Source organism: Palaemon carinicauda, chromosome 6 (genome assembly GCF_036898095.1).
Source record: "Palaemon carinicauda isolate YSFRI2023 chromosome 6, ASM3689809v2, whole genome shotgun sequence".
Lineage (NCBI taxonomy): Eukaryota > Metazoa > Arthropoda > Malacostraca > Decapoda > Palaemonidae > Palaemon > Palaemon carinicauda.
The window spans coordinates 19,075,898-19,089,426 of NC_090730.1; the positions used below are offsets into that span (position 1 = coordinate 19,075,898).

Genomic DNA, 13,529 nt, shown 5'->3' on the forward strand with positions numbered 1-13,529 from the left:
TACTTTGAAAATAACCGCAATGTTAAATAAATTACAAAAATCTTGATAGTTTATTTTGTTATTGTGAATCAAATTAGTTAAAAAGTACTACCAATTTCAACAAAACTTGGTTGACATGTTGGGGTGTAAAAAATCTGACCTGGAGGTTATTTCTCCACCAAACCTGTAATAATTCCTTTTGGATCTTGACATCTAATCACCTCTGGATTGGACGTTACCTGAAATATGATTTCTTCATATACGTAATATTTGTTTTTATTTAACGTTCATATCTACTGTATGTCTATACTATTTTCTGATCTGTTTGCTCTCATGAAGGCCATGTCATTGTTATATCATCTACTCTCATGAGAGATGAAGTTGTAAGAATTAGATCCCCTCTCTTATATAATTACTCAAATTCTTTGTCTACATCTTTTCCCACTTCTAGGTGGGGTCGATGTTCTTATATAATTACTCAACTTCTTTTTTGTCTACATCTTTTCCCATTTCTAGGTGGGGTCGATGTTCTTATATAATTACTCAACTTCTTTGTCTACATCTTTTCCCACTTCTATGTGGGGTCGATGTTCTTATATAATTACTCAACATTAACCAAAAAAAAAAAAAAAACTTGACTTTTGAGGTGCGCACGATCAATTTAGCTGCTGTTGTTGAATACAATTGCCGACATCATTATAACTAACATTACTTGTAACAATCGTTGAATATACTGACGTAATGAAATAAGTTCAATAGTTTCTTCTTTTTATATTCATTCTCCTTACGCCAAAATAAGTCCACTGACGTCAGAACTGACGAAGATATCGAGTTGACAAAAATAGAATGACAAGTTATGGTATATTACGTTTTATCCCCGACATTGCACTATCGAAAACAGTTTTCACATTCACATTTTCCCGGAGATTTATAGCTGACTCTTTTGTTTTATCAAGGTCTAAACAGAAGATATGGAGTTCTATATTAGAAAAACTGAGAAGCTCTTAGAAAATACGGATTAAAGAGAAAAAAATATTTTTCAATTATTTTGAATTCAAAGGAATTCGTAATACATGTCACAGAACCGTTCGCAGATTTCGTGCAATAAACGGTAATAATGGAGTGTAGTATGGGGCAAATTCTACTTGCGATTCTAGGCTATCTTTTCCTACCAATAACAGTATATTTTGCACGTACTTCATGGAAACAATATCCAATAGAGTCTGTAGATTTGAGAACAAAGCCCTCTGAAGAGAATTGGGAGTTGAATGACAGGACAGGATTAGAAATGAAACTATAAGAGATTACTCAAGTGCTATATATTGTTGCAATCATGGTGAGGGGTAGATGGAGATGGTTTAGGCATGCTCTTCGCACTCCCCAAGAGACATAAGTTCACCATACTTTCAACTCGGCTACACAAGGCATTAGAAGAGTTGGAAGACCCAGACCTACATGGCTGAGGGCTACGAAGCGTGAAGTGGGAGATAATGAATAAAGATATATCGATTTAAAAGCTCAAGATAGAGACGACTGACGAAATCAAACCGAGGCCCTTTGCGTCACTAGGCGTAAGAGATGATGATGATGATACATTGAATTATTTCAATGACATACAGCACGATAGAAGATAATCCATGTACCTTTGGATGTAGGAATTTATTACTTAGATTGTCAGGCATGTCGAGAATTTCATGCAATGCACCCACACTAATGCTATTTGACATTTGCGTGTGACCTTGGTTAACTTTAGCATGCATTGCATGTAGCATTCTGTGCTTGCATTATCTCCGACAGGCTCTACATTTAATACGCAATTGGCTTAACATTGTTATACGCGTTTTCATTCACATGCAACATATATCAATATGCTTGCATCCGGATACATCAAAAGGTTAACTTTTGCAAAATATATGTACATGAACTTCTGCATGTAAGAAACTATAGTTATATAAGTAACAAGATTAAATTATCTGCTGTGGTAACGTCCCCGACTAGTGAACGCCAGACTGTGGTTCAAGTCCTGCTCAAAATCATTAGTTTCTTTGGTTGCTGCAACCTCACCATCCTTGTGAGCTAAGGATGGGGGGCTTTGGGGGAGACTATAGGTCTATCTGCTGAGTCATCAGCAGTCATTGCGTGGCCCTCCTTGGTCCTAGCTTGTGTGGAGAGGGGCTTGGGCGTTGATCATATATACATATAGCCAATCTGTGGGGCATTGTTCTGCTCGATAGGGCAATGTCACTCTCCCTTGCCTGTGCCATTCATGGAAGGCCTTTAAGCCTTTAAAGTGGCAGACTTTGCATTCAATACCAAGTAGATTTTAATATACTGTATGCTAAATCTTATTTACAGTAAATAGCCGTTTTACTTTGTCATGTGTTGATACATTTCTAAAGGATAATAACATTATACAAATATACAGTAATGGGATTTTTAAGAGGTATGTATTAAAATGCACAATATTTGACAAATTCTATATTTCCTAGTAACCTTTCTTCACTGGTTATTTTCCCCTGTTGGAACCCTAGGGCGTATAGCATCCTGCTTTTCTAACTAGGATTGTAGCTTGGCTGGTAATAATAATAATAACAATAATGAAAATAAAAATAATAATAATAATAGTAATAATAATAATAATAATAATAATAATAATAATAATAATAATAATAATAAAAATAATAACAATAATAATAGTAATGTTAATAATAAGAATTAAATAATAATAATAATAATAATAATAATGAAAATTTGATGAGGGATGATATTTGCACGAGGCATATATACGATCATTTCCACTTGATGCTTGATAAGCTTTGCAAGTAATATCGAACGTATTTTGCATATTTTCCAGATATTACCAATATTATTATTATTATCTTTATCATTATTTCTAGCTAAGCTACAACCCTAGTTGGAAAAGCAAGGTGCTAAAATCCCAAATGCTCCAACAGAGAAAATAGCCCAGTGAGGAAAGGAAATAAGGAAAAACTACAAGAGAAGTTTTAGAACAATAATATTAAAATAAATCTTCCATGTATAAACCATAAAAAAACTTGAAAATAGCAAGAGGATAAAATCTTCAAAATTAAAAGAGGAAGGGAAACAAGATAGAATAGTGTGCTCAAGTTTACCCTCAAGCAAAAGATCTCTTAGTATATCTTTGTTTTCCAGATATTCAATCTGTGCCTTTCTGCATGTATGAAGGTTTAAAGTAGATATCATATCCAATAAACTGCGTTAAAATCATTTATTTAATTCAAAAGAGCGAACAATAATCTTTACTAATTACAATATTCTCTATTTTCCCTTAATTAAAACCCTCGAGTTATGAAATAAAACTCTTTGACTGTTGATATCTGAATTCCATTTGATATTCAACGAAATATAAAGAAAAAACATTATAATCGATTCACTTTTAAATCAGAATAAATGTATTTGAATCCGGTAAGTCAGGGCTAATCATACAAGCATTCATATATTATAAAGATTTTCATTAACCAAGCTTTATGAAGCTATGATTTAGTTTGAATTCAATGGAAACTGTACCATTACAAAGAACGTTTTTATAATTATTTATTAGGAATAAGAGTATTCGAAACTGTGTTCAACCATGTACATGTTATATGTTTTAAAATTATAGTAGGAACCAATCAAAACAGTGTTCAACAATGTCCAGGTAATGCTTTTTAAAATTATACTAGAAACTAATATATTTATGAAACCATATAAAATAATATCTAAATGAAAGAACTAACCTAAACTATATAAAAAAGTATATTGAATGAGCTTTAAGTTTGTATATAAATTTTAAGAATCAGAGGAGCTTTACCTAAAGCTGAAATGTTCAAATTCTGTTGAGCTTCATGTAGAGGCTTTTAGATTAAAGTGAGCCTCCCCTTCGTGTAAAATCTCCGGGATTTCAATTATCGCTGACTTATTATAAAGTCCATCAAATTCTAATTAGTCAAAACTTCACACGAAATCCTATAAACTCTAGAGAGGCTGAGATCCGTATGGAGTTATTTAATTACCATAAAGTCCAACTTCGAGTAAGAACATTTTAATTCCGGCCGAAGTGATAACGTCTCTGACTGGTGAACGCCCGACTTGGGTTCGAGTCCCGCTCAAACTCGTTAGTTCCTTTGGTCACTGCAACCTCACCATCCTTGTGAGCTAAAGAAGGGGGGGGGTTGGGGGAGCCTATAGGTCTACCTGCTGAGTCATCAGCAGCTATTGCCTGACCCTCCTTGGTCCTAGCTTGGGTGGTGATCATATGTATCTATGGTCAGTCTCTAGGGAACTGTCCTGCTTGATAGAGAAATGACACTGTCCTTTGCCTCTGCCATTCTAGATAAAATTTCTAAAATTCCAATAAGCCACACTTTGGTTTGAAAGAATCTATTTTTCGCAGACGAAAACTAAAAAAAAAAAATGAACAATGTATTAACGATTGAGAATTGAATCTTTCATGTCTGTAGATGTATTGGTAAATAGGATAGAACTATGCAGTATGTCAAAGTCTACATCCTTCAACTGTAATTCATTAAATTCTGGTGGATTTTATTCATTCAAAATATAATATATTCGGTCTAAAAAATGAACATAAAATATATATCGGATAGAGAAATTTACAATATTCACGCTTGTCATTCAAATTACACCAGAACGTTCAGTATCTCATACATACATACGTATATATATATATATATATATATATATATATATATATATATATATATATATATATATATAAATATATATATATAAATTTATTCATATATATATATATATATATTTATATACATACATTACATATATATGTATATATATATGTATATATATATATATATATATATATATATATATATATATATATATATATATATAATCGTTTTAATGGACTATATTAAGTTACATTTCTATTGGTATTAATATATATATATATATATATATATATATATATATATATATATATATATATATATTATATTTATTATCATTACTAGCCTAGCTACAACCTTAGTTGGAAAAGCAAGATGCTATAAGCACAAGGGCCCCAACAGGGAAAATAGCCCAGTGAGGAAAGGAAATAAGGAAATAAATAAATGATGAGAACAAATTAACAATAAATCCTTCTAAAAACAGTAACAACGTCAAAACAGATATGTCCTATATAAACTATTAACAACGTCAAAAACAGGTATGACATATATCAACTATAAAAAGACTCATGTCAGCCTGGTCAACAGTTCAGTATCTCATACATACATTCATATATACTGTATATATATATATATATATATATATATATATATATATATATATATATATATATATATACATATATATATATATATATATGTGTGTGTGTGTGTGTATACATATATATACATAATCGTTTCAATAGACTATATTAAGTTATATTTCTATTGGTATTAAAAAGGGTGCAATTTAATTAGTTACCTCTATTAGCGATGAATATCACCTCAAGAATTATTAGGACTAAAATACTACCACTTGAAATGGGGTATGAATTATGCTAACCCACTTTAAAGAGGATTATGGGAGGTAAAATTGGATATCCAGCAGTCGTCTGGAAAGGAGTTGTCAACTCCAAAGGTTTTAGACTGAGCCTACGACCAGTAAATTCAAGAGAGAGAGAGAGAGAGAGAGAGAGAGAGAGAGAGAGAGAGAGAGATTTGCCTCTCACAAGGTATATACTGGTTCGTATGGAAAACGAGAGATAAGCTTTATCGATCACCATCATTCTAGACCAACTCACTCGCGACCATTTCTGCAAACTTTAGAAAATGATTTATTTGAGACGTAACTGAAAAAGATACAGAGAGAGTCTTGTTGTAAACCTCAAAATAAATCAAACAATATCTACATAACTGAGGTATTTTATATGTATGTATTGTTTGATAGATTAGCGTTTTCTTTTTATTATGAACTTGAGATATTTATGGAACTCTTGACGGTTTTGATAGATTTTATCTTTATTTGATTCGATGTCAACGTTTCAATGTATTGCATTATTGGGGGAGGGGCGCACTACAAATAATGTTCCATTCACAAAAGAATCATATCTTTCCTATATAAAGCGGTTACAAAAGCAAAGATTATGCTATAGACTACATTGTTAAAAAGACCGTAATTTTAATCGGAAATTTTCCGTAAAAATACACTTTTCTCAGCCGTATTTCAGTAAAATACAGGCGACCGTAATTTTACCTTAATTTGCTATTATCTTTTACGGGTTGGTAACTGTAATATCACTCCTTTACGTCAATATATCCATCTTTAAAACGGTAAAAATCCTGGAATAAATGTTGCCAGACATTTACCTTTTTTAATGCATTTTTTTTAAGTGTAACCAAGAAAAAACCTGCAAATGGACAAGATATTTCATCCCCCTTTCACAATAGATTCCATGAGAGCTGCTTGACACGTAAGGCATAAATCAGATGTGGAAGTCCAGCCAAGTCAACGAAGCTTAATATAGAGCTTAAAGCTAAAGTAACTTTACGCAAATTCGATACTGGAGACCTATAACCGAACACCAGGCAAATTTGGCACGACCTGTTGCAATGTAAACTAGCGTTTTGTAAGCTCCCCAATATCATGTACATCTGGTTACTCTAACAGAATTTGTTAAATACAGATTTTTCTAAGGGCCGATACGAAAATTTTAGTTAAATTTTTTTTTTTGAAAGTCAAAATTTTAAACAATTTGCCAAAGACAAGATTGGATATCGTACGTGGTCTTTCTTTTTTTTTTTTTTTTTTAGAAACCTCTGTCGGCCATTATTTGGTACAAATTGTAGCAAGGCTAGAAAGATTCAGGTTAATTGTTGTGGTCATTAGTTTTTCTCTTTTTTATTTGATAGTTACATCCTATTTTCCACTATTTTATTAATGAAAACAATGAAATCATTCCGTTAACTTTAATTTTTAACGTGAATACACACACGCATAAAAGAAGGGAGACAGATAAAAATGTCACCACACTAACAAGACGTGAGTTACATTGCTCATCTCCATAATCAGAAAACTTGTAATAGTTTGGTTTGCCGAGAGCGTTCGGATGAAAACCTCCCACCATCACCAATCCGCAGTGGCAAGCGTGGTGATGCAAACTAGCCAACCCCAAGGCGTGGTGATGCAAGCTAGCCAACCCCAAGACACAAAAAGTCTCCCACTATCACCAATCTGCAATGGCCAGCGTAGAGATGCAAACTGACCAAACTTCAGACATAAACAAAGACATGTCTGAGGCCTTTGTCCTGCAGTGCACTAGAAACGACTGCATGTGTTGTTGTTGTTGTATATACATTAGGTAATAAATGTTCAGAACTCAGTAATAGAGAAACTATGCATCACAAGAAAAACCATATAAATGAAATTAAATAATATTAAGCAGACTAAAAAAATAATTTCCTAGAAATAAAATCACGAAAATTGAGTCAACTAAAAGAATAAAGAATTCTTAAAAATAAAATCAGAAAAATTGAGATGACTAAAAGAATAAAAAGTTCGTAGAAATAAAAAAAAAAAAGATGACTAAAAGCAAAACAAAAAAAAATCGTAGAAAAAAAATCAGAAAAATTAAGCAGATTAAAAGAATAAAAAATTCGAAGAAATAAAATCAGAACAAAAAAACTAAAAGAATAGCAAATTCGTAGAAATAAAATCAGAAAAAATACTAAAAGAATGAAATAATTATTAGAAATATAATCAGAAAAATTGAGCTGACTAAAAGAATAAAAAAATTCGTAGGAATAAAATCAGACGAAAACGCTAAAAAATTCGTAGAAATAAAATTAGAAAAAAAGACTAAAAGAATAAAAAAGAAATCAACACAGAACAACTGAAGCCAAAAGAAGACCCATCTTGAAGAGCATAATTACCAAATGGGTTTGTTCCATTTCTTTTCCCTTCTGATTTTTTATTTTCTCCCTCCCAGTGTCCTTAACTACTATTATCCTCTTTGCTGATTGGTTTTCTTTGTCCTATTCATGTATGAAAAATCTTCAACAATACTTATTTTGCTCGTCCATAGAGAAGGATTTCAGTTAATGAGAATATTTAGAAAACTTCGGTCATTTAACAAATCCATAGAGAAGGGTTTCAGTTGATGAGAATATTTAGAAAACTGCGGCCATTAACAAATCCAGAGAGAAGGGTTTCAGTTAATGAGAATGTTTAGAAAACTGCGGCCATTTAACAAATCCAGAGAGAAGGGTTTCAGTTGATGAGAATGTTTAGAAAACTGCGGCCATTTAACAAATCCAGAGAGAAGGGTTTCAGTTAATGAGAATGTTTAGAAAACTGCGTCCATTAACAAATCCAGAGAGAAGGGTTTCAGTTAATGAGAATGTTTAGAAAACTGCGGCCATTTAACAAATCCAGAGAGAAGGGTTTCGGTTAATGAGAATGTTTAGAAAACTGCGGCCATTTAACAAATCCAGAGAGAAGGGTTTCAGTTAATGAGAATGTTTAGAAAACTGCGTCCATTAACAAATCCAGAGAGAAGGGTTTCAGTTAATGAGAATGTTTAGAAAACTGCGGCCATTTAACAAATCCATAGAGAAGGGTTTCGGTTAATGAGAATGTTTAGAAAACTGCGGCCATTTAACAAATCCAAAGAGAAGGGTTTCAGTTAATGAGAATGTTTAGAAAACTGCGGCCATTAACAAATCCATAGAGAAGGGTTTCAGTTAATGAGAATGTTTAGAAAACTGCGTCCATTAACAAATCCAGAGAGAAGGGTTTCAGTTAATGAGAATGTTTAGAAAACTGCGGCCATTAACAAATCCATAGAGAAGGGTTTCAGTTAATGAGAATGTTTAGAAAACTGCGTCCATTAACAAATCCAGAGAGAAGGGTTTCAGTTAATGAGAATGTTTAGAAAACTGCGGCCATTAACAAATCCAGAGAGAAGGGTTTCAGTTAATGAGAATGTTTAGAAAACTGCGGCCATTAACAAATCCATAGAGAAGGGTTTCAGTTAATGAGAATGTTTAGAAAACTGCGTCCATTAACAAATCCAGAGAGAAGGGTTTCAGTTGATGAGAATGTTTAGAAAACTTCGGCCATTTAACAAATCCATAGAGAAGGGTTTCAGTTAATGAGAATGTTTAGAAAACTGCGGCCATTAACAAATCCATAGAGAAGGGTTTTCAGTTAATGAGAATATTTAGAAAACTGCGGCCATTTAACAAATCCATAGAGAAGGGTTTCAGTTAATGAGAATGTTTAGAAAACTGCGGCCATTAACAAATCCATAGAGAAGGGTTTTCAGTTAATGAGAATATTTAGAAAACTGCCGCCATTAACAAACAGGGTAAGGCATCTAATCATATCTCTGATACGATGAGAAAAATATATTTCTTGGCAAAATTAGAAAAATTTATTTACAGAATATGAAAAACTATTAGAATGTTCAAATATCAAAATGTAATTAGTCTTCAAAGAAGCATAGGTATTGTTAACATGATAAACTATAAGAAAGTTCAAATCCTAAAATGTAATTAGTCTGCAGAAAAGCATATGTCTTATTAACATGAAAAACTATTAGAAAGTTCAAATGCCAAAATGTACTTAGTCTGCAGAAAAGCATATGTGTTATTAACATGAAAAACTATTAGAAGGTTCAAATGTCAAAATGTAATTAGTTATTAAAAAACATATGTATTGTTAACATGAAAAACTATCAGAAAGTTCAAATGCCAAAATGTACTTAGTCTGCAGAAAAGCATATGTGTTATTAACATGAAAAACCATCAGAAAGTTCAAATCCCAAAATGTAATTAGTCTTCAAAGAGGCATAGGTATTGGTAACATGATAAACTATTAGAAAGTTCAATTCCTAAAATGTAATTAGTCTGCAGAAATGCATATGTGTTATTAACATGAAAAACTATTAGAAGGTTCAAATGCCAAAATGTAATTAGTCTACAAAAAAAAAAGCTTGTTTTTTAACATGAAAAACTATTAGAAGGTTCAAATGTCACAATGTAATTAGTTTACAATAAAAGTATATGTATTGTTAACATGAAAAACTACTAGAAAGTTCAAATGCCAAATTGTAATTAGTTTAAAATAAAATCATATGTATTGTTAACATGAAAAACTACTAGAAAATTCAAATGTCACAATGTAATTAGTTTACGATAAAAGCATATGTGTTGTTAACATGAAAAACTACTCTAAAGTTCAAATGTCACAATGTAATTAGTTTACAATAAAAGCATATGTGTTGTTAACATGAAAAACTACTAGAAAGTTCAAATCCCAAAATGTAATTAGTCCACAGAAAAGCATATGTATTGTTGACATGATAAACTATTAGAAAGTTCAAATGTCACAATACAATTAGCTTACAAAAAAGCATATTTATTATCAACATGAAAAACCATCAGAAAATCCAAATGCTAAAATGTAATTAGTCTACCAAGTAAATGAAAAAGCTAATGCATTATTCAAAATTTGTAGTCACTTTGTCTTGTTTTTTCTCTGTCTCCCAATAAGGAACACCAATCAATAGAATACATAAAAACGCAAATGTAAATATAAGTTCAAAGAAACGCTCATAAAGTAAATGAAAGCTGATAAGTTCACTTGGCCAATTTCATTACCAACATAGTTTCCTTTGTGTTACGCTACTAACTAATTATAATGGCTACGTCCTTCCTAAAAGTTTCAGAAGTTCCTTCAATATACACACACACACATATATATATATATATATATATATATATATATATATATATATATATATATATATATGTACATACATATACATACATACATACATATATATATATATATATATATATATATATATATATATATATATATATATATATATATATATGTATATATATATTATATATATATAAATATATTTATATATATAAATATATTTATATATATATAAATATATTTATATATATATATATATATATATATATATATATATATATATATATATATATAAATTTATATATATTCCAAAATATGATTGTAAAAATGTTGCATAGTTGAATACAATATTGTTTCAGCACGGATAATTTCAAATGGCAGACCCTATATTATCAATTTCATTAATTAATTCCTGCATAGTATGTTTCGAAATCGAATTCAAATACAACTGACTTTGGAATTTCAAAATCGTTTTTCCTATATAATTTACTTTGAAATAGAAATCTTTGAGTAAAGTCTCAAAAACAGAAATTCCGAATCAGTCATTTAAAAATTATTCTTTCGAGTATAATTCGATTTAAACAAAGATTCTACTCAATAAATTTTAAAATATGTTACACAGATAGTATAAAAATAGACGAGTAAAATCTTACTAATACAAATACAATACTAGTGGTTTAAAGATTATTCTTTCAAGTATAATTCGATCTAAACTGAGATCCTACTTAATCATTTTTAAAATATGTCACACAGTCCGTATAAAAATATTTGAGTAAAGTCTCACTAATACAAATGCTGTACTAATGGTTTGAAAATTATTCTTTCCAATATAATTCGAATTAAATGAAGATCCAACTCAATAAATTTCCAAATGACTCACAAATCGTATAAAAATAGTTGAGTAAAATCTCACTAATGCAAATACTGTACTAATGGTTTAAAAATTGTTATTTTAAGTATAATTCGATTTAAACAGAGATCCTACTAAATAATTTTCAAAATATGTCACACAGATCGTATAATAAATAGTCGAGTAAACTCTCACTAATACAAATATATACTTTATTAATGGTTTAGAATTTATTCTTTCCAACTTAATTCAATTTAAACGAAGATCCAACTCAATAAATTTCAAAATATGTTACACAGATAGTATAAAATTAGTCGAGTAAAATCTTACTAATACAAATACTGTATTAATTGTTTAAATTTATTCTTTCCAACTTAATTCAATTTAAACGAAGATCCAACTCAATAAATTTCAAAATATGTTACACAGATAGTATAAAATTAGTCGAGTAAAATCTTACTAATACAAATACTGTATTAATTGTTTAAATTTATTCTTTCCAACTTAATTCAATTTAAACGAAGATCCAACTCAATAAATTTCAAAATGTTACACAGATAGTATAAAAATAGTCGAGTAAAATCTTACTAATACAAATACTGTGCTAATGGTTTAAAAATTATTCTCTCCAGTAGAATCCTACTCAATAAACTTTAAAATATAGCTACACAGACCGTATAAAAATAGTCGTTGCTCAGTTGCCCTAAAAGAATTCCTGCACACGTTTCTAAAAATAGTGTTCTCCCATAGGCTTCCAAAACACTGTTCCTGTGATGACCTCATCCCATACTGCCAATAAAACTTTTCCAACGAAACGAACTTCTCCGATGCTTGTATTCCTAAATCGTTCACAAGAGTAAGAATCGAAGGAAGGTAATAATTTCCCCTTTACGTGAAATAACGTCAAACAGCATAACTTCAGAAGGACAAAGTTCAAATGGCTCGGCTTTCATCTTTGATGGAAATGGCTGTGATCAGATCAAAGTCGCCTTTCTACATTGTAAAACCCATTTTGTCGAGTCAGGTGACTGGGAAGGGGGAAGGAGATGGATACTGAAGGGAGGGGGAGGGAGGGAGGATGTTGGGAAAGTGGTCGAGTGGATTAGAATAGATGGGGCTTTTTTGGGGGATGAGTTAGCACAGGACAAAATTTTATAGCGAGTTGGCGTGATGCAATAGAGGGTTATGGATTTTCCTAAATTAGAATTTTTGCCTAGAGGCTGATCTAACCCCTTATCTCATCTCGACCACCCTTTATTAATTTAGCTAAACATGAACGCCATCTATTAGCTTTTAAATATAAGCATAAGATCAACTAAAGGCCATATCAGTTGCATAAACGATGTGGTTGAAAATATAAGTAATGAAATTAGATGCTAAAATGTAATTCATATTGGTCAATGTATTATAAGCCAAGAACGTTCCATAAACAATTTTCTTATATCTCAACCATTCAGTATTACATCATGGAAAACCTAAGAGCGAAAATGTGCATTAAAAAGTTAATGAAGTTTGTGGCGCTCACTGCGAAACGTACCACATTAGCTGTGAACTTTACTCACCGAAGCAGAAGTGAGAAATATTTCATAAAAGAAAAACTGAACATTAACATGATAATGAGAATCAAATTGATTCCATAACGACGAGAAAAGTTCTGACTTACTTGTCCGTTGATATTATATCGCAAAAGATAGCCTAAAAAGTAAGATAAACGGGCGTGACAGAGAGAGAGAGAGTGCGCGCCAGACACCGTCCACACGACTCCACTACTTCAGACCAACTGATCGGTCTCGTCTGGTGTGAGTCCCCCCAGACACGCCAGCCGTTGGTTAGTGGAGCAAAGAACGTTGGATAATATCGCAAACACTTCCTGTTCTCACAGCGTGCTTTGGCCTTGGATGATCAACAACGAGGCTGGAATAGTTTTACGAAATACCAATCACGCAAAATAAAGCTACACTTTCTCTCTGTTTTCTGAACTGAAGACTGA

At 31.3% G+C, this 13,529-nt stretch overlaps 1 protein-coding gene across 1 annotated transcript in view; it reads right to left on the bottom strand.

The window, feature by feature from the left end:
* LOC137642042 (GTP-binding protein Di-Ras2) overlaps positions 1–13,313 on the bottom strand; it is a 382,440-nt gene extending 369,127 nt beyond the window's left edge. The window contains exon 1 of the mRNA XM_068374606.1: positions 13,203–13,313. The gene's annotated coding sequence lies outside the window, so the exon portion shown is untranslated. The remainder of the gene's footprint in view (positions 1–13,202) is intronic.
* Positions 13,314–13,529: the final 216 nt, after the last annotated feature.